Raw genomic sequence first — 26,171 nt, forward strand, 5'->3', positions numbered from 1 at the left:
CAATTGTGTAGCTTAAGTTGAAATAGCTTAATTTAGCTTTTGGCGCTGTCTACACTGCAGGAAGTCAAAGGAAGAATACTTCCCTTATTCCTCGTAAAATGAGGGTTACAAGAGTCGGAGTAAGAAACTATTTGGAAATAATGGCTTGCTGTATAGACACTCCATTTGTTATTTTGGATTAACGTCTGTTATTCCAAAATAATGCTGCTGTGTAGACGTACCCTTACAGACTAGCTCTCTAAGCAGGGGCAAGTTACTCATACCCAGTTTCACTTTCTTAGAAGTATTGTGAAGCTAATGTTTGCAGTTATTAGAGTACCTTGGATGAGAAATGCAAAATACAAAGCATTGTTACTGACTTCAAACAACTGCTATGCCAGTAATAATGCCAACCCATTTTTAGAGACTATTTGGTCACTACATATTAAGTTCTTGCATGCAGTCTATGCTAAAGTGAGAAAGATATAGGCCCAGTATCATCCCTGCTTTAGCAATACTGATGCCTGTTTATATCAGAAGTTATCACAGAGGTAGCGGTGAATTGCCAACCCTAATTTGACATACATTTCCTGGTGACAGAAGCAGACACAAGACAAAGGGATAGGAAATGACAAACCTCTCAAGAAATGCTAAATTCTTAAGTTTGGTTTAAACTTAAAATTAGGTTTTTATTTTAAATATTAGTCCTTGTTCCCCACAAGAACTAGCACATTCAATATAAATTTGATGCATTCCACTACTTCCAGGAGCCACAAAACAATTGAAACTGTAATGAAGTCTGACCTGGAAACACACTGTACTACATAACTCCATCTCTAAATGGATCTCTGATTACCAGGTGGAGCTCTTGTTTCTATTTTGGCTTCATAAGCATATCCATAGAACAACTTACCCTCAATGACACTTTTCCCTACACACACAGCCTTGAGAGAAACCAGGAATAAACAAATCTACTTTCTCTTTACCTTAAATGAGGACTCTATGTTGAAAGCTGATCTGTTGCTATAACAAAGATGAGTTGTTGTTTTTTAGAATGTTCTTGGTGGGATACAGGGAAAGTGAGCATAACAGGACAGAATGCATGGAAATGAAGTGTTGGAGAAGTTTCGCTTTAATTTGAAGTTGTTTACTCCTTTTGATCTTCACATCACTAACTAGTCTCTGAAAAATACTGACAGACCAAATTTCATTAAAATATCATATTCAATTGGAAATCAAATGCTGACTTAGCATTCATTTTCCAGTTTGCAACTATAGCTGATATTTATCTTTCCTTGAGATATCCAAACCCAGTGTCTGAACTAATCAACCATGGCTGAACACTGAACGACTTGGGCATGTTGGAACAACACAAGCATATTCCAAGTAGGCAACGAATGAGGCAAGAATGTATTATTAGTAACATACAAAATCATCTTCACAAACACTGGTTTAGAGAGGAAAAGAAAACTAAACAGCTGGTTTTGCTACAGTAAAATGGGCTATTTTCAACATCTCAGGAATGACACAGACTGACACAGTTGCTAAATAGTCACTGAGAACCTCCTGGGGAAATATGATCAACAAGTAATATGAACTATTGAATGGAATTTTGGTTTCCTGTGAAAATGCTTTCTCTATAGTAAAGCTCCATTAGGATCCGATGGGCATATACTTTATAAATCAATGTCCTGTGATTGCAGAATGGAGGCAGATATTAACCACTTAGTTTTGCTACCAGTCCAAACTCTGAGTTCTCCAACAATTCAAGCAGAATGCCGGTTTTAAATATAGTCTGTTTGAATATTCAAACCACTATTTTGCACTAAAGTTGGTACCTTCAAGATCGAAAAGATGTGCAATATTTATCTATTTAGCCGTGACTTTAAACTGATCATGCTTCTCCCCTCTACTGTGTCATGCTAATTGCTAATGCAATACAAATGGAACTTATAATTAACTGGCACTACCATGCACAAAATTGACCAATCTCTTTAACAATGACCCTCCAAAAGTTTCCTTTATATTCCACCTTCCCTTGCTATCACTCCACCTTCCCGTGCTATCCTGTGGATTTTGCCGCTTATATAAAAACCTACCAATTCTGGTTTCTAGCAGATTGAATAGGGAAGTAAAGTTCCAAAGTGCATAGAAACTTCTGCTAGCAGCCCACTCCCAAAAAATGCTGAGCAAAAAATCTGATTGTATTGTGCTACCTATATGGGTGTGTCTAGACTACGGAGTTTTGTCGACAAAAGTGGACTTTTGTCGACAAAACTATACCTGCGTCTACACTACCGCTGAGTTCTGTCGACATAACGTCGACAGAACTCAGCAGTTTTGTCGACACTGGTAAACCTCATTTTACGAGGCATAACACCTTCTGTCGACAGAGTTCTGTCGACAGAAGGTGTTATTGCATGTAAACTGTCCTTGCGTCTACACTGCCATGTCGACAAAGCAACTTGCTTTGTCGACAGAACTGAATGTAGTGTAGATGCTCTTTGTCGACAGAAGCTTTGTCGACAGTATCTGTCGACAAAACTTCTGTCGACAGAACTCTGTAGTCTAGACGTACCCTATGAATGTAAAACACAACTGCAAGATAATCTTATCAAAATACCAAAGTTTTTCATTGGAGGTGAACTAGGGGTACCTTGGTTTCTAGGATCATGGTATTGTATGCAACAAGACTGGAAGCTATAAAACCAGTTTAATCTAGATATGTTAGATGGATGGCTCTCTACATTTCACCAAGTACACATTCCACATAATTTTATTTTAGAATAGTCCTACCAGTGTAGAGGAAACTACACTGTAAGTAAACAGACAATGTTCTGTGCTGAAAATGTCAATGTTAATCCAAAGGGCCAAAATAAATTTAAACCTGGAATTGTACCCTCTTATAAACAGGCGTCAATTTGGTTCAAAGACTCTATTTGGCAGAGTCAGATTTTTTGTGAGATCAAGGCAGGTTAAGAACCTAATGTTGTGAGATGATCAACACATGTTGCTTCCATAGTACAGTAAACTTCTGATAATCTGGCACCTTTAGGACCCAGGGGGTGCCAGATTATAGGAAGGGGGGCAATGAGGGGTCTGGGATGGAGTGCGGGGGGATGCGCCCCTCTGCGCTGTGGGACCAACCCGGCAGCACCACAGCTGCTCTGCTTCAGACTTTCCCAAGTCAGCCGCTGCTGAAACTGACCAGCGGCTGACTTGGGGAAGCCTGGGGCAGAGCAGCTCCAACTGTCCGGCTGCCCGGAGCACTTCCGGGTTCCAGATGTGCTGAACCATCAGGAGTGCCGAACCATTGGATGCCGGACCACTGGAGTTTTACTGTACTTGGCATTTTGCAGGATCAGACCCTTAGATGGTAAGGATTACTTTGAGATGCAGTGGAGACACTTAACTGATAGCATTGTTTGATTCACATTACTTCATAGCAAATGTATCAGATATGAGAATAGGTATGCAGACAAGGTATCTTATGGCTTTACCTGAACAAAGTTCTTGCCTTTTTGTGAAGAGGACCAAGTAATTCTACACTATGCTAGTGTAACCCACGCATTCATGGGGGTCTGGTGTCCCATATAATGGCACTTAGACCACTTACAGCAAGAGAGAATGGGCATGCTCTACAGCCTTAGCTAAAAGCCAGCTGGTTTTATAGCTCAAGCAGTAGCAGCTCATGCAGTAAGCTCCATAGCTCCCAGATTTGGTTCTGCCTGTTGGTGCTATTCTAGTTTAAAAGGATGACGAAGTAATTAAACAACCTCAATGTTAATGTGCAGTTGCAGTTTGATTTGGTTTGACAGCAAAAGCCTCGTGTTAAGCCTAGCATTTTCAGGGCCTTAGTGTTAATTATATAAGCTGCAATCTCCTGGTCTTGGAAATGAAGCTACATGTTCATCTAAACATTATTATTCAGAAACCACTGATCTGAAAAAAGTGCTTCTCTTTATTTCACTATCACCAGTCTGGATGCCTTTAATTGTGGTTCTCTGCAGTATCCATGAAACTCTAATGTATCACAAAAAGGATTTGTCTTTCTTTAGTGAAAGTGACATCCAGTTGTCAGTAGAACAGTAAACACTGGGGCTACGTCTACACTGGCCCCTTTTCCGGAAGGGGCATGTAAATTTCGCTAGTCGTCGTAGGGAAATCCGCGGGGGATTTAAATATCCCCCGCGGCATTTAAATAAAAATGTCCGCCGCTTTTTTCCGGCTTTTAAAAAAGCCGGAAAAGAGCGTCTAGACTGGCCCCGATCCTCCGGAAAAAGTGCCCTTTTCCGGAGGCTCTTATTCTTACTTCAAAGAATACAGTCTAGACGCTCTTACTTCAAAGTAAGAATAAGAGCCTCCGGAAAAGGGCACTTTTTCCGGAGGATCGGGGCCAGTCTAGACGCTCTTTTCCGGCTTTTTTAAAAGCCGGAAAAAAGCGGCGGACATTTTTATTTAAATGCCGCGGGGGATATTTAAATCCCCCACGGATTTCCCTACGACGACTAGTGAAATTTACATGCCCCTTCCGGAAAAGGGGCCAGTGTAGACGTAGCCTGGGGCTGTGTCTAGACTGGCAAGTTTTTCCGCAAAAGCAGCTGCTTTTGTGGAAAAACTTGCCAGCTGTCTACACTGGCTGCTTGAATTTCCGCAAGAACCCTGACAATCTCATGTAAGAAATCAGTGCTTCTTGCGGAAATACTATGCTGTTCTCGTTCAGGCAAAAGTCCTTTTGTGCAAAAGCTTTTGCGCAAAAGGGTCAGGGTAGACAGCTCAGATTTGTTTTGCGCAAAAAAGCCCTTTTCCGGAAATGTTTTTGCGCAAGAGGGCCAGTGTAGACAGCTAAAAACTGTTTTGCGCAAAAAAGCCCCAATGGCAAAAATGGCGATCGGGGCTTTCTTGCGGAAAACCGCGTCTAGATTGGCTTTTGCGGAAAAGCGTCCATGCCAATCTAGACTCTATTTTCTGCAAATGCTTTTAACGGAAAAACTTTTCCATTAAAAGCATTTGCAGAAAATCATGCCAGTCTAGACGTAGCCTGGATTTATTGGAAAGGTGATGATAGCTCTTTCAGGATTGTTACTGACAATTCTTTTAGTTGTAGTTCTGCCCTATTTCTGAGCTTTTGAAAACATCTTTCCAAAAAATGGATTCTAAAACACAAATAATTCATAGCAAACTGCAGGAGATATTGGTTTAAGTGACCCTATTTGATTTCCGAAAGAGTGTAAACAGACCTCATAGGTAAAAGGCAGGGGAGGTATCTGACTATGACTTGGTCTATACCAGTATTATGTCAGTATAACTACATCATTCAAGGCTGTGGGAAAGTCTCACTCCTGAGAGATGCAGCTATACCTTCCCAACTCTGGGGCGTAGCAGTGCTTTGTTGATAGGAGGTCTTTTCTCATTCAAGTAGCTATCACCTCTTGAGATGGATTAAAAACTCCACAGCAGACTTTTAAGTGTAGAGAAGACTGATACAAGCATATGAAATCACAGTATTAAAAGGAAAGGCTGAAGAGCTCATTCCTTTGAGAAGCCACCATGCCCCTTTCTCCATCCTTCTTCCTTTTCTGTGGTGTATTCATGCGCGCAACAGCTTCCTTCTCAATCCCTCTTACACTGTTGGGATGGGGAACAAACCCGCCTCCTCTAACTCAGGCTCTTCTCATCTCTCCCAGTCTCACCCTCCATGTGACTCAGTCTGGTGGAAGGTTTCTATGTAATCTCTGCATCTACAACAGGAATGTGTAGCTGCTACCAGAGTGAATATTCTGTAAGATTTAGAGAAGACAGTCACAAGCCTAGCCCCGTGGTCTGAGAAGCAGACACAAGTGATGCAGTACGTGGCATGCCTGTGATTTCCTTAGTTTCTCAGTTTATTGTCTAATTATCTCTAACTAAGAATCTTTTGGGGTTTTATTTGGTATGTTAATCCTGAGAACCCTGTGGTTTATGGTATGGAAGGGGAACCAGGCCCTCCATTCTCTGCTGCAGTATTTAGGTGCCTCTTTTATTAAAGGCAAACAGTGAAAGTTATTGGCTTCCATAAGCAGAGTGTGCAGGAAAATCAATTAAAAGCAAAACCTGTAGAGACAGTCTAGGCTATGGATTATAGGAGGGAAAGTAATTTGTGCTGCATCTGTCTGATCATTCCTCCTATTTCACCCAACTCTCATTCAGAGGTGTTTTTGCAGATTTACCTAAGTATAAGAACAATGATCCAATAAGTGGGTCTTCCTTCCAATGGGAGGACACATTGAATGTGCTTCTCGCGTACACAGTGGAAATGAATAATTCCATTGAAAACCATGGATTTATGCCATATCATGAGACAAGCCTCCTGTAGGTGCATCTCAGATGTTACAGCCATTAAGATTAATCAGGATGTCCTGCCTGCATGTTGGCCACAGCAGGGGAACTCCTGCAATTCTGAATGGTGAGTAACCTACTTGACCTATGTATTCTCCTGAAAGAAGAGTACTCTGATTCCAGCACATGTTCAGAGGGGACCCAGAAATGCTCTTACCAAATGTTCATTTTGCTTCTGGTCATTGCTCTGCTGCTGCTGTAATAAACAGACAAAGCGCCATTTGTTATCCTTTGTGGCATGTGTCTTTGCACATTACTGAAGGGCTGTAACATGCTGTTGTTGAGTGTTAGTAACAGGGTGTCAGACTGGAAGATAAATAACAGAAGGAGATGCTTTTATAACAATGTCAGGAGCCCACAGTAGAGCAGCAAAACTGAATAATTCTGAAGTTATTTTGTCTGCTTGATTCTCAGAAAATGCGAACTCCGATCTATCTCCAGAGGTTGGATTATTGCTTGTTCCATCTCTCATTAGAACACAATTTGTATGCCAGCATGCATCTTGGGTCCCCAGTGGTGTCTCAACAGAACTGTGAACTCTTCTGGCAGTCTGCAATGTAATTCAGTAGAGAAGAGCCTCTGCACTAGGTCACGGTCCTGATAAATACTTTAACTCTGCACTGGACAGCAGCTGGGATGGGTGAAGCTGGATTCTGGGTTGCAAAATTAGTTGGAGTTAATTAACTCCACCTCCCTCGTGCAACACACTGACTCACCTTCTCTCACTCGCTTTCTTTCTCTCATATTGAACATATTTTCACAGTGATTCAATTAAAACAGAAATAAAAAAGTTATTTACTTGTTCCCATTAATATAAGAAATAGGGGTCACCAAATTACATTAATAAGTAGAAGGTTTAAAACAAACAAAAGGAAGTACATAAGAACTTAAGAACAAAAGAACAGCCATAGTGGGTCAGACCAAAGGTCCATCTAGCCCAGTATCCTCTCTGCTGACAGTGGCCAATACCAGATACCCCAGTGGGAGGGAAAAAAACAGGTAATTCTCACTTGATCCCTCTCCTGTCACCCATTTCCAGACAAACAGAGCTAGGCACACAATTCCTACCCATGCTGGCTAATAGCTATTGATTGCTCTAACCTCCATGAATCTATCTAGCTCTTTTTTGAATCCTGTTAAAGTCCTAGTCTTCACAACATCCTCCAGCAAGGAGTGCCACAGGTTGACTGTGCACTGAGTGAAGAAAAATTCTTTTTGTTTATTTTAAACCTGCTGCCTATTAATTTCATTTGGTGACCCCTAGTTCTTATATTGTGGGAATAGCTAAATAACTTTTCCTTATTCCCTCTTTCCACACCAGTCATAATTTTATAGATCTCTATCATATCCCCCTCTTAGTGTCCTCTTTTCTAAGCTGAAAAGTCCAAGTCTTTTTAATCTCTCTTCACATGGGACCCATTCCAAACCCCTAATAATTTTTGTTGCCCTTTTCTGAACCTTTTCTATCCCTTGCATGCCCCACAAACACCTAGCCAGTCTCAGTAGCTGCTCCCCAGGGAGCTGAAAGCAGGGGATGAGATTCAGAGTAAGTGGCTCTGGTTTGGGGAGTGCAGAGGTGCATGCAGGGCACAGAACAGTGGTTGGGTGGCTGTGTTTCTGTGAACTGCGCATAGCCCTGTGTAGCTAGACTTTATGTCCAAACACAGTATTGATTCACACCAAGATGTCAATGGAATCCTGCAGAGAGATGTTCTGGAAACATACCTCAGATATTGATCCATTTTTCTCTCACAGGTTCCAAGGCATTACAGCCGTGTTTCCTCCCTCATGTAAGACAATGTCCCATACTATTCTGCAGTGGTGCAGGGACCAAAGGGGCACATAGTTGGGCTGCACATGGACCAGGCTGACAGCCACTAGCATCCCGAAGCTGAGCCCTGGTTGCCCTTCCTACCCTAGCAGTGAGATATTTACAAGAGTGATATCCACCTGGGAGGAAGTATGGCATAATTAGAGTGGCTGCACAAGGCACAGCTGTATTTTCTTTTGCCCCTAGTCACACAGTTCATTCCCTCCTTCCCATTTCCCTGCACTCCTCACATACAGAAATGTGTGTGTCTCACAAGGACCAGTGGGAAAGTGGCTGCATATGTTGTAAAAGGTGCTCATAAGTGAAATGTTTCAATGTTGAGCTGGAACTTAATCCCTTTTTTGTTACATTCTAGGCTTCAGATGAAACCTTGAGAACTCAGAAGTTGTCTCCTGCTGACAGACTGCAACAGGTAAGGAAGAGACCCAGACACAACAGGGAGGATCTTGTTAAGGAAGTTATAAAGCACTCCTCAGTGAAGACCCAAAAAAGGGAGGTGTGATGGATGGCAGAAAGACAGGACAGGAAAGATGCCACTGAGACCACGATCAAGGTCACAGAGGAGCAAACCGAGTTGCTCAAGTATTTAATCAAGCCACAGATTAAGCAGACCTAGCCTTAACCTCCCTGTAACACATACAGAATTCTCTGTCCAATGACCCCCCTTCTCCCCCATGCCACACATTCCTATTCACTTTCGGGAATCCTCAGTTTCCTTTCTCACAACTATGACTGTCGACTTATGCACAGTTGTGAGGTTTTACCCTTTCCAAGACATTCATGCCCTTACCAGCAAACATTGATGCTTTAGTGTCTTTCATTGTAATGTATCTTGATCAATAAAGGCAAAATGTTTAATGGTATAACATTTGTATTTTCTGTCCCAGAACCTATAGCAATCACTCCGGTCCCAGGTACAGGCTGTTCAAGCATATTCTTTCACGGATATGTGTCACATGGGATGTTAAAAAGGATGCAGGAACCCCAAAAGAGGATGATGTCAGTGCCCCTCATTATCAAAGTGGTTCCTCAAAGCCTCCCTGATGTTGATAGCGACCAGGAACCCCTAGTGTCCGGCTTCTCAAACTCTGCAGCTAAGTGCTGTGTCTCAGTGCTCCACCCCTAAGCAAACATTTCACCCTTCGTTTCACAGAGGTTTTGCAAAGTGCAGCAAATGGCTATAACCATGGGGACATTGCTCTCTATAAAGTCCAGCCTGCCTTAGCAGCACCTCCACCTCTCTTTCACCTGCCAGTGGTGCACTCCACTACCATGCCGTTATGTCTCAGTCTGCTGTTAGAACATTCCATACTGCTGTCCAGGTGCCCTGTGGAAGGTTTCATGAGCCAGGGTTGTAAGGAGTGAGCCAGGTCTCCCAGGATCATTGTGAGCATTTCCATATCTCCCACTGTAACATTGTGATCTGCAGCTTTCTGTACAGGCCATTGTTCCTGAAGATAAGTGTGTCATGCACCTTCCCAGATCACCATGTGTTGATGTCTGCGAAATGGCCACGGTGATCCATAAACGCCCACAACATTATTGAGAAGTATCCCTTCCTGACAATGTACTTGGAGGCTAGGTGGTCTGGCTCTAAAATTGAAATGTGTGTGCCATCTTTGCCCCTGCCCCCCCAGTTAGGAAAGCCTATCTTTGCAAAGCCAGCCACTATGTCATGCACATCTCCCAGAGTCATAGTCCTCTGTAGCAGAATGTGATTTATTGCCCTGCACACTTGCATTTGTGCAGCCCCAACAGTGGACTTCTCCACTCTAAATGGCTTTGCAACAGACCAGTAACAGTCAGGAGTCACCAGCTTCCAGACAGCAATTGCCACACACTTCTGTTCCGTGAGGTTAGCTCTCATTCTGCTATCATTGCACTGCAGTTTGGCAGCAGCTCAGCACACAGCTCCAGGAAGGCTGCTTTACACATCCTAAAGTTTTGTAGCCAGCGGTCTTCATCCTACACCTGCATAACACTGTGATCCCACCATTCAGTGCTGGTTTTCCTAGCCCAAAAGTGATTCTGGGGTTTGTGTCCTTCATTGCGTGTAGCCAGCGAAGAAGGGCGTGGTCTGTGATGTTGCATGATCTAAGATTAAGTGTTAATTTCTAATTACCATCTTTAGAGTTGACAGGTTCTTTGTTCCAGGATCAGGCCCAGTATTTAACTATTCTATGATTGGGAACCCTGAGGTGCACAGTTGCAACACTCACACTATGGAAACTCTTGTATATTTACAAATATAGTTTATTAATACAGTTAGCACAGTCACGAACACCCCAATTTTATAAGATAGTTATTGAATGTACATCCATGTTTCCATATCATATACTTATATCATTCCTTCTAGAACAATCTTAGGTGTTAGCCCATCATCTTTCTCATTACCCTCATCACCAGGGGCTATCATTCTGACCCCTCCAAGGTCTACATCTTTTTCTCCCTCTTGCCCCTAGGCTAGGGTTCCACTTTTATAACATGTTACGCTGATTCTGACATGTTTGATGCATATTCAATAGGGGATGTTTTTAATGCTGAAAAAGCGGCGAGGAGTCCTGTGGCACCTTATAGACTAACTGAAGTGTAGGAGCATAAGCTTTCGTGGGCAAAGACCCACTTCGTCACATGAATCTGACGAAGTGGGTCTTTGCCCACGAAAGCTTATGCTCCTACACTTCAGTTAGTCTATAAGGTGCCACAGGACTCCTCGCCGCTTTTTCAGATTCAGACTAACATGGCTACCCCTCTGATACTAATGCTGAAGTGTCCTTTTCCTATAGGTCAATGTATCATTGCTCTCAATTTATTATCATACACGTCAATTCATTACCATGGGCCTTTGTGGTCATCTATCACATGCTGTGTCCTGATTACTCAGCCTGATTACTCAGTCTGAACCAGTTATTTTGGGACTTTTTTATATAATGATGCATCTACTGAGTCTGAAGGTGTTTTCCTTACTACCATCCTATTTGGGTGAAAGGTCCCAGACATAAGTTCCCCTTTTCAGTCCATGGAAGCTTTAAATAAGCTCTGACCTGTGTTTGGGTAAGACCTGTCTCAACCACAGAAATCTGCAGTTTCTTTGCTTCTGCTGAATTTGCAAATGGCCTGTTACAGCCTTTAGCAGATTTCTTGAGTTACACCTCTTAACTATTACCTCTATACTAAATTTACCCATTAATATATTAATGAATTAATCTAAATCAACAAAATCATATTACTAGCATGATAGGCAAGCAACTTTGATAGGCTAGAATGATGAGGGTGAAGTGTCTGCCTAGTACATCATAGCAGAGTGAGCCCACCCGCCCATTTCACAGCTAGCGCTTCCTTTTCGATTGCAGCGTAGGTCTTCTCCATGGGAAACAACTCCTACTAATGTAGAGGGTCAGTTGTTCATCATCTCCCACTGCCTGGGAGAGAACAGTTCCTAGGCCCATGTCGGAGGCATCCGTTTGTAACAAGAACTCCTTTGAAGTCGGGGCTGTACAAGATGGGGTTTCAACAGAGCTGGGCCTTTAGGGCTTGGAAAGCATCTTCACAGACGTTGGTCCACTGGATCCAGTTTCGAATCTTGTTCTTGAGGAGTTCGGTAAGAGGGGCCATGATGGAAGAAAAGCCCAGGATGAAGCAGCGATAGTAACCAGCTAACCCTAAAAACTGGCATACTTGATGTCTTGATGATGGAGGGGCATATCACTGGAGGGCTTGGACCTTTCCAACTAGGGGGCGGACAGTGCCTTTCCCCAAAGTGTAACCTAGATAGGTGGTTTCATCTCTCCTGAGGCAGCATTTTGCGGGGTTCGCTGTCTGGCCAGCTTCCTTGAGGGACTGTAATGTGGCTGCCACATTTTGTAAGTGGGTCTACCACTTGCATCTATAAATCACTACTACATCCAAATAAGCAGCCATGTACTGGCTATGGAGGTACAGAATGCAGTTCATCAACTGCTGGAATGTGGCAGGGACACTGTACAACCCAAAGGGCATGGTTTGGAACTGGATGTGATGCACATCAGTCTGGACAAATTTATGGAGTATAGCCTTCAGGATCCTGTTGAAATGCTCTACTACACAGTCCATTTGATGGATGTTCGGAGTGTTTTGATTTTTAATAACTGGTAGAGTTGCTGCACTGTCTGGGACATAAAGTCTGTCCCCTGATACATTAAGATTTCCCAAGGGACCCCAATGCAGGAAAAGATGCTCATAAGCTCAGTTGCCACTCTCCTGGCACTCACGAAGCATAACAGCACCACTTCAGGGTACCCAGCCCCAAACACTGGTCTGCAGACTGGTGACAGGCCACAAACCCCTGCCTGCTAGGCTGCGGCACTCTGCCAGGCTGTACCCCCAGCTGCTAATTAGCCCTGCGCACTGGGGAGCTCCATTCCGTATAAGGTGTGCACCTGTGCATGCACTAAAAATTCTCCTCCCTCCCTTCCATGTGGACTGCCATGGTGTGCCATGACTGGAGCTGGGCAGCCTCACCACAGCCCTGGTTCCAGCTCCAGCAGCAGCCACATGGCCGGCTGGCAGTGCTGCATGGTGGGCAGAGTGTTCGGGACCACGGAGCGGAGCCTTTGTGACCATGAGCAGATCCAGACCTGGGTCATCAGCTTTTCCCTCCCCAGGTGTCCCACAGTGGGTATGGCATGGGCAAGTCACATGGTTAGCCCCTGTGATGCTAGGCCCTCCTTTCTTCACTCCCTCACAGGACCCTGCTGCAATGCATCCTCAACAGTGAATACAGCATAGGAGAGTAGTGTGGGATCCATGCTGTCTCACTGTAGTTGGGAAAATGATGCAAAAGGAAGTTGGAAACCTCTGGAAGGCTGGGAAATAAAGCAGGCCCCAATGGGACATGTTGCATGGTTCCAAGATGCACTGCACTCACTTCTGCGGTCCCACAGTGCCTAGCAACAGATGGTGCTGCCAGATACTGTGAGTGGTTCCTGCTGTCAATGGGGAGTTTATAATGTGGACACAATCCGTGGGGAGAGAGAGCAAGTGAGAACAGGTTTGGCAACTTGTTTTCTGGTGACTTTTGTGTGTTGACATTCGTTTCAGTGACAAAACTTTGTAGCGTAGACATAGCCTCGATCTCAGGCCCTTTTGGAGGATCAATCAGATCTCCTTGTTGCTTATGTCCGGTAATTAGAAATCTCATCCCTTTTCCATGTATCATTTAAGCAGCATTCTGTACATATTTTCCAACTGAGCTCTGGTATGTTTAGCATGGATCTTCTGCTTACTCATCTGGTCCTTTCCTTTATTCTATTTCCCTTACTGGAAATAAATAAATGGAAAATAACAAACTAACTTTTTATCCTTAGCAGTTTCCAAACTTCTTGCTATGGAATCTCTCAGTAGCTATGTTATCTGGTGTAAATTACTTGAACATGACCCTTAGTTAATAGGCAAATAGGGTGTAGCTCCTGCCAACTACAACAATATGGTGCTTCCTGGAGGCACCTGACCACCACTTGCCCTTAGCACACAGAAGAGCAATAAGTGGCCCATGGACCAGAAGCAGTTCACCTGGGCTAGCCCCTGGCGGGCTGCCAGATGCGTTTTTTACCTGTGCCTCTGCAGGTCTGACTGCTCACGGCTCCCATTGGCCGCAGTTTGCCATTCCCACATAACGGGAACGGTCGGAAGTGGCATGAGCCAAGTCATGATTTCTGGCAGCTTCCAATAGCTGGGAATAACAAATCGCGACCAATGGGAGCCGCGAGTGGCTGTACCAGCAGATGTGCAGGTAAACAAAGTGTATGGCAGCCCACCAGGGCCTAATCCTGGCGAATGGCATTCAGCCCATAGATTGCTTATTGCCCACCCCTGCCCTAATATAAGCAAATCTGACATGTGCCTGACAAACTGACCATGGGTAGCACAAGCTCCACTCTCACAGCAAAAACCAGACACCAGGCAACCCTGCTTAGGGCACAGGATCAGACTTTAAGAACAACTCTAGTCCATCTCAATTACCTTCTCTTTGCTCCAAAAATCAGTTATTGCCATATTCGATACCATCTAAAAGACTGTCAAACAAGAGCAGGTTGACTTCTAAAACCTCTGGCTAGCGGAAGAGTGAACAAGGATGTTGTTAAAATGTTATTAATACAGTAAAACTCCTGTTGTTCGGCATCCAGTGGTCAGATAATCAGAAGTTTACTGTACTTTACATTTTGAATACTTTCCCTACTCTTTCCTTTCTATGTCTTTATCAAAAGGTTGAAATGTTTAATGGAGTGTTTGCCAGGGGACAGGTCAGGCTGAGGTCTCTGTACCAACCCCTAACCCTTATTTCACACTGTTTAATGAGAGACAGTAACAGGTGTTATTAATACCTTTGGGTCTTAGGGCTCATAGAATCATTTTTAGCCATCAGAACTAATACAACAGTTAAGAGCCAACAGATTTATATTTGTAGGATTCATCCCATGAAGTGAACTTTATACAGAACAAGAGTAAACAGCCCTGAAAACTATTTAATCACCTCTTTAGAAAAGTGACACTTAGCAGGTTTGCTACCTGTTATAAGAGCCTGTAAAGAACTGTGTCAAGTATCAGAGGGGTAGCCGTGTTAGTCTGAATCTGCAAAAGCGACGAGGAGTCCTGTGGCACCTTATAGACTAACTGAAGTGTAGGAGCATAAGCTTTCGTGGGCAAAGACCCACTTCGTCAGATGCATGTGACGAAGTGGGTCTTTGCCCACGAAAGCTTATGCTCCTACACTTCAGTTAGTCTATAAGGTGCCACAGGACTCCTCGTCGCTTTTAAAGAACTGTGCTTTCTACACCACACAGAAAATAATTATGAATCAGTAATATGAAAAGCTATCCTTCTAGTCAGTGAACCTAGCTGAAAAATATCACCTCTCTCTAAATGTAGAGTGCCACTGACTACAGCTGTGTTCTCCATTTACTTGTGAGCAGTGGCTTTCCTGCAGAGTAACGTATAATGTAACAGAGATTTATACAATGATCTAAGAACACAGTTTTTCAAATGGAAATAATCTAAACAAATAGAGGGGAAATGTAGCAAAGCAGAATGAAAACTTTGCACACTGCAGAACGAAACAAAATTCCTGTTGGGCCAGTGACTCCACTGAATTCAAATACGAGGGGCCAGTGAAGAGAAGATCAGAACTGGATCCTTATTTTCCAAGAACTAGAAAGGTGACTTTTTTATTGAGTATTAATTTTTTTACCCCACATTCCTAATTTATTTACCAAGGGCATTTAATTCCAGATCATTATACCTGCACCTAATCATTACTGCAGTAAAATGTATGCAACGTTTTTCTGCTCTCTGATCTTAAATAATATTTTACAGTCTTAGCTCATCACTGCTGCAACACATTTTTCCAAGGAGTTACAATAGCAAATGGATTTGGTCTGTTTAAGAATATAACCTTGCTACTTGGGACACCTACAAGGTGTGGACTAGAGACAGACCAGAGCAGAGAGTGGTACATGAGTAATCAAAGGCACAGTTTAAATCTAAGAGGAATGGCAGCAAAGAATAAGTGGAGAAATTTATAGTAAACTAAGCAATAAAAACATGCATTTGCGCTATTACCAGAAAATATGAATTATGCTATTCCAGTGCCAGATTTGCCAGTTTTGTAAGAATAGCTGACATCCAGAGCCATGCCACTGTGCCTGTGTAATTGAACAAACCACATGAGCTATTTTAGTGAAAAAAGAAATGGGTTTGTGCTTCAGTGAGAGCTTACTGCCAATTACATTGCATCAGAATTCAAGTTTTGTTGGTGGGTTAATAAAAATAACCCCAGGAGAATCATTGTCAGCATCAAAAATAGGAAACAACAACACAATGCTCTTTGGAAACACAGCTGTACTAGCAATTTCAGAGCTTCTCCTTACGTTCTTAAAGGTGGGAACCACAGGGGGTCCCCTATTTAAACTGCAGTGATAGGTACTGAAACAATGTACCTTGGGAAAGTTTTCCCCATAAGAAATAATGGAATAAGGAGGGATGCGTTCACAACTTCACCCACACTCACCTATGATAATGTTCTTGTCTGCCTGCTGATGGATGGGGGGGGCAAAGGGTGGGAACAAGGGCAGCTGCCTTGGGACCCAGTGATTAAAAAAGGCCTGGCAATCCAGACACTTTAAATCAAGGCTACTCAACATGCAGCACATGGCCCATTTGTTTGCAGCCCATGGTGTGGTTTGGGTTTATGCAGGGCTCAACACGCAGCCCACGGGTGGGAGCCAAAACAAAAAAGTAATCAATATAATGGTCTTCTGTTGATATGCGTTTTAGTATTTAAATTCCTGGACTGTCATTTCTCATTAAAAGTGCTGTCATATGGGTGGAAATGGGGTAAATGTTGCATTTTATTAATATCAGCAGAACTGACTTAAATGGGGCCTGTGTGTTGTGTAGTCTTGCCTTAATCTTTGTATACATGCCTGTGAGTGTGAAAGAAGCTATTTGCATATATTTGCGTATATATTTGCATATATATGCAACCACACTTAAGTTGCGGCCTTCAGCATGTGCTGTGAGTATCATTGTGGCCCTCGGGGCTTCCAAAGTCCAGAAGTCCTGCTTTAAATCACTGCTGGAGCACTGTACTGTATGCTCCATGTGGCTCGGAGGGCTGTGGCAGGGGGGAGGAAGGAGAAAGGGACACACTGCACTCTGTATGGCACTGAGGGCTGGCTGCTCTGTCCCCACCCCTTCCACTATACCCCCCCCACACCTTGCCAGGGCCCCATGGAGGCTATCAGCTCCCCTGATTATACAGTATTTATAAGGGATAGGAGGGACAAGAAGCAATGGGTTTAAATTGCAGCAAGGGAGGTTTAGGTTGGACATTAGGAAAAACTTCCTAACTATCGAGGTGATTACGCACTGGAATAAATTGCCTTGGGAGGTTGCAGAATCTCCATCACTGGAGCTATTTAAGAGCAGATTAAATAAACATCTCCCAGGGATGATCTATGGTACTTGGTCCTGCCATGTGTACAAAGGACTGGACTCAATGACCACTAGAGGTTCCTTCTAGTTCTATGATTCGATGATTTTATATTTTGCTCATAAAACACTAAATAACGTAGACTCCTATTCATACCATTCAAACACATTGAACATTTTAATGTGGTAAAAACAGTACAATAATACTGCATAAAACAGTGTAAATTATACTAAACTTAGATAGAAGTCGTGGCTGGGTTCCCTTTGGCTGGCTTTTCCATGGCTGGCTTTTTGGTTGCAGACATCTTTAAAAAAGGACGTTATTGACATTTGCTCTCCTGCATGAATCTCTGAACAATAGATTTTCCTGTAACAAGTCACGGCATCACTGAGAACCCTGAAGACTTTGGCAGACCTTTCACGAAAAGAATCACTGCCCTGAAGGATTTCCGTCATCTAATCCAGCAATCCAAAGGAATGGAATGGATTCTTTGTTGTCAGACTCCTGGCTTCCTGCCCTAAGTTATCACCATCATTGTGCTTGTATAACGCCCATAGGCAGAAGGAAACTTGGAACCTCTGCAGCCTAGTGCATGAGCCTCTACAACTTGAGCTAAAAACTAGTTGACTCTCAGCTGGGAGTGTAGAACAAACTCATTCTTTCTCTCTGTAAGTGGTCTAAGTGCCGCTACATGGGACCCAGTAGGTGTCTGGGTTACACTTGCTTTCTTCAGATATCCATTTGTCAGTTGCTAAGCACGAGACTCCAACAATGCTAGTACATCCTTGTCCCACACCTGATTGAAGCCAATGTCCTTCAACAACTTGATCATTTCTTGCTAAAGAGCAAGGAACAGCATCACATCCCACAAAGCAGTGGACAGCATCTGGCCATGCACAGCACCAAATGCCATTTATATGGTGCAAAGTGACCTCTCTCCATGAAATATCAACGTTTTCCATGCCATTCAAGATGGCATGAGACTTCCCAAACTCCTTTACTCTGGGTTTTCCTTCACCTGCCATCTCCTTAATCAGCATAAAAATATTCGCCATAGGTAATAAGCCTTGAACATGGCTCGTGAAAGCAAGTACAGCACTATACAAGAGGGGAGTATGTTCCAATTCATGGTGGTCCCGATCAACGCACAGAACAAGTGTGAAGATCAGGACTGATGTAAATCGGTACATGGTCCCCTACTGATGAGCAACAAATATCTGAAACAATTGATAAGTGGGAGATGTATACTAGGGACCCCTCTAAACTGTTTTTTCCCCTGGCATCCACCCATTGACCTTTACAGTATTACTGAGAATTATCAATCTCAATTACAAGGTTTATTGAACATCGTGGCATGCTTCTCCCACTATTTTTCTTTTATTATTCCTGTTAATTATCAATGCTGAAATAGGGTTCTGTAGAATATTTATAAGTCTTCTATTTCATTTTACCCCTCAGAGAGCAGGTCCCTATGTTTTTTCCAGCTCCTACTTAGCCCATTTGCTGGGTATTAAATGTCATATAAGGTTGTATAAAAAAAAAAAAAAAACTTTGGTTAATTTCAACATTTTATTCCATTAAATTGTAAGCTGTGAAGGTCAGGGACTAACCACTAACTGAGTTTGAACAGTGCCTAGCACAATGGGAACCTGCCCTTTGTTGGCCCTTAAGCATTACTATAAAAACAGATTAAATAGTAAAAACAATTACAGTTTACAACAGATCTGTGATCCCACTAACCAGTGGCAGCAAAAAAAGATGTATTAAGTAGGAAATATAATTGAAACACATGCAGAACTGGTTACAGAGAGCTTGAGTACTCTATAAATTCGTGCATAACTACAATAACCCAGCACTGCAATATTTTGTCTCAGAAGCATGGACTACATGCATTTCATGAGTCTGTGCAAAATCCCAGAGAGATTTCATCTCCATTAAGTTCCATACAGGTGAACACCCCTACATTATAAGGATTAGAGCACATGAGAAGGATTAGAGCACATGAGCTTTTTTTGATTGCTTGATTTGTTATTTTTTGGGGGGTAAAGGGAGAAAGGCTGCATGCCATTGCTGTATTTGGTGAACAGCTTGTACATTTCCAAGCACACTCCTCAACTGTAATTATCTAAAACAAGAGCTTCCCACCATCCAAAGTAAGTCCCCATTCACTGCAGGAAATTAATAGCAAGGCTTTGGAGTAAAGGGCAGAATGATGAGAAGATTAGAGACAGAACTTTGGGGAAAGCATAAGCCAAACAAACTAACATAAGGCTCACAGAGAAATTCCTTGTGTCACATTATTTCCCACAAACATGCTTTTCAAGCCCTTCTTTGTCCTACCAAATAAATACAGCTAGCAAGCACTGGCTGCCATAAAATCACGAAGATGCAATTATCAAAATATTGTTGAACTGGCTGCTTTTAGCTGAGAGAAAATTAAAGCTTTTCATAGACCAATCTGAAGCTTTCTAATGGAGTGCCCCATTATTCACCTATATCAGTTCTGTATAAAGTACTGTCATTATGGATTCATTGTTTATATCACAGTTTTTAATAGTAATAGCTTGTTTCTACTTAGATCTCTTATTCAGCTCAAGTGCCTGTTTAGTTAAGCCTAACCATTAAAGTTTCCTTTCTCATACATTAATATCAATTAATATATGAAAAAGGAACTTACATTTTTAAATCCTGCCAATTTTTTAAACTAATGAAATAAGAGTTTCGCATTGACTTTCATTGGCACTGGATTGGGCCCTACACACAAATTTCTATATATAAAACTAATATTTTCTTCATCCAGAAAGTAGAAATTACATTCCACATGTACATGATACTTCAGATTTTGGCTTTGTTAAATTCTTGTATATAATTAGCTGTAAAAGTCATACATGTCAAATAGTTAGCTAAAATTCTGCCTACCCACCCAATGTGGGGAAAAGTTATTCAGAGATGTGGCAGGGTCCTCTTCTTTTTATGCATTGTAATTCAGTCTAGTTATATGATCACATATGCTTTTCAAAATAATACAATAATATTTTTATATCCATTAATATGAAAGCCACTTGCCATAGTTCAAATATGAACACATGATGTTTAATCAAATCTGCAGAATATATGGTACTTACATAAACATATGCAGCATTTTCATATTTTGCTATGCAGGAAACCAGAGAACTTTATAAAAATAGCTCCTTAATAATCAGTGGGTGAGAACAGATGTTAGCAGTAAATGAGTTAGCTAGAAAGTCTAGAAAAAGAAGATTTCTGCTCCAGCCTGGAAATATTTTCAGCTTGAGTGGGTCTTTTTCACTTTGAGCAAATCCTTCCATTTCATTTTTTATGTAAAACCTGTTTAAAGTTGTGGAAAGTAAAATTATTCCTGTCTCAGACTCTACTGATAGACTACAACAGCTAACTTTACATATTTTCTGAGACCTCCTTCCCTCACTCTACCTATAACATGGCAACAACATTTTTCCTTAAAATCATTCTTGGCAAATTGAAGAAAATTTCACAACTGTTGCCTAAGAAATTCTAGGATAAATGTTTCCCAAGAGCCAAGTTAGTCCACCAATACCCACAAATATTTTCATGACACAAAACTGGAGTTTGAAGTAACAGGTAGGTCACATGCATACACCCACCTTCTTCTCTACTCAGCATATATATGGCTTTTCACAATCCATTATTTCTCACTGACTTTCTACTGTGTTAGGCCCTACAGACCAACAGGCTTGGACCCTGCTTTTCATCTGCCCATGAAGATAGGACAAACCAGTTCAAAAACCTCCAGCTCCACAATGAAAACTAGAACTAAAACAACAGACTGAGTGAAGAGCTGGTACGCTGTATTTGCCTACTACACTTTCAATGTGCATGGAATAAGGGCAAACCAGAACTATTATTGTAGTGTTCCTAAACAATGTTATCACATTCATGACCGCAGATATTCAAACCAATGCAGAGCTTAAGCATGAACGTAGAATGATTAGTGATCTCTAAAAAGCTGAGAGGAACCACTTATAATGTCACACACAGTATTTTGAATCAATGGGTAAATGGTACATTGTGGAGCTACCCAAGCACACTAGGTAACTGTGCAGAGCAATTTTCTCTGCCCCTTTGGCTATGTCTACACTGCAGGCTTTTGTGGGCAGAGAGTAGGCTAATGAAGCGCTCATTAGCATTGGTCACACTGTCATTTGCATATTCTCTGCTGATGCTTTGTGTGCAAGAGGTTTTTGTGCAAAAATAAGCGGTGTGCATGGGTCCATTTTGCACAAGATCCTTATGCCTCAAAAAGGAGGTATAAGGATCTTGTGCAAAAGGTTTTTTTTGCATAAAACAGACCCGTCTACACTGCTTTTGTGCAAAAACCTCTTGCGCAAAAAGCATCATCAGAGAATATGCAAATGACAGCGTGTCAAATGCTAATAAGCGGTTCATTAGCATACCCTTTGCTGGCAAAAGCCTGCAGTGTAGACACAGCCATTTGAGTTCCTGATCAAGTGTCATCAGTAAGGCTTTTGGACAAGATGCTACAGTGAATAACCTATCCCTATAACACCTTCTTTGTTTGCAGTAGGCCTTTGAAATTTGGCAAAAGGAAAGCTCTTGGGCTAGTGAGATGCTTTTCCTCTGCCCCATGAAATTCCGTTCAGATTTGGCTGAGTTATAACCTGGAAAAAAGTCACCATTTCCTGCTGTGGCTTCTACACCTCAGGAAAACCATGCCAAAATAACAGAAAAAGACCGATGCATCTGTTTACCTGTTTATGTGGCTGTAGAGAAACGGAGTTCAAAGTGATGGCTAGAGTGGCTAATCGAGCACTGTGGGAAACATGCTGGCGTTCAATAAACCTGACAAAAAACCTACTGTAGTACAGATTACATGACTATTGACAATAAAGGGAGGGTAGAGACAAAATTCCCTTGCAGAGGTAAGTTTGTCACCAAAACTGGGCATTTGTTGTGAATTTTGTCAGATGTTAAGCACACATTTGATGCTATTATTCGGCATTTATCTGGATCTGCTTTTTCTTTTGAAAAATAAATAAAAAGATTGATTTTGAAAACAAGCAACATTACAAATGTCAGAGTGGGGCAGGCTAGAGAGAAAGCACACATCAGTTTGAAGCTTCACTTACACAAGAAAGTTTCACAAGCTTTTATTTCAGTTTAAAAATCACACTGAAGCTAATTGAATCAGTGCATATCTGCGTGTATTGATCCAGGCTGAAATCTCACAATTTAAATCCTTCAGCTTTCCTCTCCACAGATTCCCTTCTCTCTATGGCACCGGAACCAGGGCTTAGGCAGGCATGTCCCCGCTCTCTCTCCACTGCTTCCATACACACACTTTTTAATAAAAGAAACATGCACAATGGGAAAAACATGATTCTACTTCTAAAGATCAAGATGGCCTGAGGTCAGATTGGATGCACTCCTAAATTTCACCTGCAATGCAATATAATTGTGTAATCACATGCTCAAAATTACACTGATTATATTTTTTGCTTAATAGATATCATGTTGTGTCTATCTGGTAACAAACACCATAAACGGGCTGTTATGTGTTCATGCTCACTACACTCACCAATCCCCCTCTTTCTGGCTGCTTTCACTTTTGCAGCCAGAGAGTGTGAGAGCATGATGATGTCATTCTGTTGCCTGGCAGGGGAAAAAAAAAATATATATATATATATAGAGAGAGAGAGAGAGAGATTTTCAATTTTTATTTTATATAAAACATTAGAATATATCATTTTATATAGTAACTCATATCAGAGGTAAATGCATCCCCATGTCAGAGTTACTATATAAAATATATATTTTAACAGTTGTAACTCTACATTATAAGTTTCCTTGGAAAAAGACATAAGCAAAATAAATATGAACTATTAAAATATGCATTGTATATAAACAAGCATGAATCAACTCTAATGTTATAGAACTACAAATTATTGTTCAGTAAATAATTAAGAGTGTAATATTAATAGTGGAGTATACGCAATAAAATGTTAAATACAAGTACAATATATGAAGCATAAAAGTAAACTGTAGTTCTGATGTTTTGAACAACAAGTCTTGAGGTTTTTTGTTGTTGTTGTTCATACTATAATTATACCTTAAATATTGTAATGTGGCTACATTTTGTATTCTGATTATTTATGCTACAACTGTCCTTTGTGGGATATTTTAAAAGTACTTTAATTCCCTTGTCATTTTGGCCTTGCCCCCCACTCCATTTCTACAAAGGTTCCAGTGCTTTTGTCTCTCTCATTCTGATTTTATTTTCTACAGTGATGATGGAAGCATTTACTTCTCCTTTGCCTTGCAGCTCTGTAACCTGTCTCTTATTTGGTAGATCTTGAACATGGTTTTCTTTTTTCTTTCCTCTCTGTTCTTTCACAAAGATGTAGTTTGGAGCCAACAGTTGATGTTGTATAGTAGTGAAAAACAATGCATTAAGAGTATTAACAAAATTCCTTCTTTTAATTATGTCTTTGTAGTAATAATAGCATATGAAATTCAAGAGTGAGTTTGTTTTTGCCTTTGCTTAGTCTAATTCCTTCTATTAGAAGCCAGGATTTGAAAAACTTCTATACCATTTTAATACAGATGTGGGATCTAAGAGCCAAATTCTCCTTGGTTATATCAGTGTAAATCAGAAATAATTTCTCTAAAGCCAATGAGATTGCTCCAGGTTTACAGCAACATTACAGAACAAAGTTTAGCCTCAAATCCTCTTTCACTGCTCTCTTGTCCTCATGTTTTTATTGATAGCATCTTTATCATTCGCAGCCCACCCCAAGAGTCTTGTAATGTAGTCCTGGATCCAGCAACTATTAAGTGTCTGTTCTAGACTGGTCACTGGGGTGACTAGTGTGAGCCTAAAAATACCCCAGCCTTGTAAATTGCTGCAGCTAGAGAATTTGTTCTATGAAAATGGAAGCTACATTATCTTTTTCTTGGTTGCATAGGTAGCGATCCCATCTGAAGTCCATGTGAGTTGCTTACAAAGTTGTAAGCCCTGAAACAAAAATCTACACATGAAAGCTGTATGACACAGGCTGACAAGAGAAAAGCAATTCCAAATGAAGTCTGAAACAGCTGTTGAGTTACAATCCCTCCATGTCCCTTTCCTGCATAGTAAGGATTGCAGAATTATATTATCAGTGCAGAATGTAGCAACCTATACACAATATAGCCCAGGACACCAGGAGGACAGACTGTCAGGGAATTAAGCTCTGAACATGAGTTATAATTTTAGATCCTTGTCATAGTTGGCTTGTGCCACCTTCTTAAGGTTACTTAACTGATTGAATTGCATTCCTGTTAAATAGCGTTTGTGGCAAAAAGCTACCATATAGGATCTGAGAAACCATAAACACAAATCAGTTTCTCTGATTTTTAAATACATTTTGCTGATTGAATTGGTTCACTGATTTGTTTTAATAGGTATGCTGTCCATTCTTCAGATCTACAGCCTTCCCCAGGAACAATGCTATTAAAGTAAATTGAAACAGTGATTGGAGATGAAAACTAGACAGACGTCAGGCTTTTGGAGCGTTAATTGGGTAGCAGGTGCCACAGGAGCACAGAAGGTGTAGTTGGTGGATTGAGTACAGAGCGATGTAAAGCTCAGTAATCCTAGACAGACAACAGCTGGCGACCCTCCTTTGTATTTTGAAAGCGTAATTGTGGCCAGTGTGTAGCCAAGCACAGTAGGTGTCCAGTTGTCTACGATGAATCAGATCAGTTCAGAGAGCCAGCTCTCCTCCACTTCTCTGGCAGTGCCAAGCAGCATAACCTGACACCAATTGCAGGGGAGGATTCCCTTTGCCTAGGGTAACTGAGCTGCCTCAGTGACGCCTGTGCTTCCTCCACCCCAATCAGCCTACTCTTTAGTTGTGCATTTAGGGGGAGGAGGCTGGCATGGCCAAGGTTTCTATACCTCAACAGCCCCTAGCTGCTGGAACGTTACACAGCAGCCAGGTGTAAAAGTAGAGCAGCCCTGAGGCAGGCCTATTGTACACTGGGGTTAGGTTAGCAGCTGGTTGGCTTCAGAATCATGTGAGACCCAAAGAAGGCTTCAAGTCACCCTTGCAAACATTCCTTCTGAACTGCAGCAACTGCATCATGAAGACAGACCCCCAGATGTGGACTGATATTCTCACAAGTCATCTCCCTTGGCTCTTTGGCCTATTCCTTTGATTAACTCCATTGATACCATAGTGTTTGGAGCAGAAGTGGGCAAATTCCAGCCCATGTCCCAGTCTGCATTGTTTTCCACCTCTCCTATTGGCTGGGAATTGTGCTCTACAGCCAAAAGGAGCTGCGATCACCAGTACCTAGCAGAGGCACAGATAAACATTGTCAGCTACCCACCAGGGGCTTACCCTGGTGAACCGCCACCATTTTATTGCCCACTCCTCGCTTGAAGGTTAAATCAGGAACATTAACTACACAGCTAGCCTGTCATTCCAGTATTCTTGCACGGCATTCCCAACATCATTCACCTCCCCTCCACACTTTACAGATACTGCACACTCCTTTTCCAAGGTGAAATACACTAACGTCACGGCACGTCCAACTCTCAAAGGTGCTCAGCTTTTGTCTGGGTATTTTTGTTGTTACTTCCAAAGACATGAAAATAGAACCTTGGGCAAAGCCCAATACCGAAAACATCTCTGCAAATCTCTTTATGGCAGGGATTGTTTTTAGTTCTGTGTTTGTGCAGCACCTAGCACAATGGAGTGCTGGTCTATGACAAGGGCTCCTAGGCATACTGGTAAATACAAATAATAAATAAGGGCAGGAGTTGGCAGAAGACAAGAACCAAACCTCAATTTAATTCTCCTACCTCCACCTACAGGCTGAAAAGGGTAAAGAGTAGCCAGATTCAGCATTGATTCAAGTGTATTCTTTTCATTCTTATATTTGTACAGAAATTATTTAGCTTTGCAAAAATAGAAAGGCAACAGTTGTGACTAAAGGAAACAGACATAATGG

Source organism: Pelodiscus sinensis, chromosome 16, assembly GCF_049634645.1.
Source record: "Pelodiscus sinensis isolate JC-2024 chromosome 16, ASM4963464v1, whole genome shotgun sequence".
In the NCBI taxonomy this organism is placed as follows: domain Eukaryota; kingdom Metazoa; phylum Chordata; order Testudines; family Trionychidae; genus Pelodiscus; species Pelodiscus sinensis.